Raw genomic sequence first — 504 nt, forward strand, 5'->3', positions numbered from 1 at the left:
TGGTCAGCACGTTCACTGGTCTGCACGATCACTGGTCAGCACGTTCACTGGTCTGCACGTTCACTGGTCTGCACGTTCACTGGTCAGCACGTTCACTGGTCAGCACGTTCACTGGTCTGCACGTTCACTGGTCTGTACGTTCACTGGTCTGTACGTTCACTGGTCAGCACGTTCACTGGTCTGCACGATCACTGGTCAGCACGTTCACTGGTCTGCACGTTCACTGGTCTGCACGTTCACTGGTCAGCACGTTCACTGGTCAGCACGTTCACTGGTCTGCACGTTCACTGGTCTGCACGTTCACTGGTCAGCACGTTCACTGGTCAGCACGTTCACTGGTCAGCACGTTCACTGGTCAGCACGTTCACTGGTCTGCACGTTCACTGGTGGTAGAGAAGGATATCGTCCTCACACAGAGAGTTCACTGTACATCTATAAAGTTGCCGTTAGCTTAAAATAGCTTTGAAGGAATGTAAATCCAGCTAGAAGCATGTAAAACACACA

This window comes from Cherax quadricarinatus, chromosome 75 (assembly GCF_038502225.1).
Source record: "Cherax quadricarinatus isolate ZL_2023a chromosome 75, ASM3850222v1, whole genome shotgun sequence".
NCBI lineage: Eukaryota > Metazoa > Arthropoda > Malacostraca > Decapoda > Parastacidae > Cherax > Cherax quadricarinatus.